Source organism: Olea europaea, unplaced genomic scaffold, assembly GCF_002742605.1.
Source record: "Olea europaea var. sylvestris unplaced genomic scaffold, O_europaea_v1 scaffold1181, whole genome shotgun sequence".
In the NCBI taxonomy this organism is placed as follows: domain Eukaryota; kingdom Viridiplantae; phylum Streptophyta; class Magnoliopsida; order Lamiales; family Oleaceae; genus Olea; species Olea europaea.
The window spans coordinates 224597-225878 of record NW_019229219.1 but is presented as its reverse complement, the minus strand read 5'-3'; positions in this window follow the sequence as shown (position 1 = coordinate 225878).

Below are 1282 nucleotides of genomic sequence, written 5' to 3'. Positions count from 1 at the left end.
ATATGACAAATCCTTTCATTAAGGGTATTATAGACATTTTATCAAAAATGAATAGTGGCAGGCCATTTATAAAAATCTCCTGTCAGATTTCACAAATCCCTCACGCATCTACCTTATTAAAAAATTACCCCAAAAATTCTCACCCCCTATTTGTGTGTATTCGAAAGGGGTTCAAGGGTTCTGCAAAACCCCTACTTGGTAACCTTGAACTCCTACCTAGTAATGTAGCACGGCTCGATTTTCAAATGCCCCACGGCCTGATTAGGATTTAGGTGTAAAAATAAAATTACACTTTGTGCAATTATAAGTGGAACTTATGGCGACTTCTAATATTTGCAGAAGAGTTTCACAAGAATAATATCTTATATCAACTTTCTCTAAAAGCTCTAATATAACAAAGTACTTTTAAAAACTATATAAATACATTTAAATGTAGTTTCTTAATCTCAAATGTAGCTTTTGACTTTTAAAAAATCCCATCAAATGAACCCTTAGACGTCTAAGCTCGCCATTTTAATCTTAAACGCCTTGTACTCTAACATCTTGTGCACTACCTTCGTCTAATCCTTGCTTGCCTCCTTCCAATGGTTGGAATTTTTTATTCGGATTCAATATTCAGATTATTTAGAAGACGAAAGGACTTTATACCTCGATATAAATATAAAGAAATTTAATTTACTACAAAATTGTTAATTTAATAATTTGTGTTTATCTTCTCTGCAGTTATCATGTCTTTAGAAGAAAGCTGTGTATTTCTGTAAAAGATTTTGAGTTATACGAAGAGAGTGGATAGAGTCATGGTATTTCAAATGGAAGAGAAGTATGAACATTACCCAAGTTCGATAAAAACTTCAATATTTCATTTCAAATAATGTGTATACCATGTATTGCCAACTGAAAGATTTAAAAATAATGGGAGTTTAAATAACCCGAGATAGTTTGTTCATGAAGATAACCTGAGATCGTAACAGGAAAAGTGGATGGTTGATGAACTTATTTCATACAGGTCCATCCATGAATTTCTTGATAAATGTCTTCTTTTTATGTTTATTTACAATTTTTTTTACTATGGAACTGCAAAATTGGGAGATTTTTCTATTTTTCCTATCACTATTCCTCTTTATTGAAAAGTCTATATTACCTTTAATGAAATGATTCTTTTTATATTGCAACATATATCCTAATCTTTTAAACATTTTATCTTCTACTTTGAATATTTGAATATAAATTCATTCTATGATCTAATAAATAAGAATAATCTGCAACATATATTTCATATTTT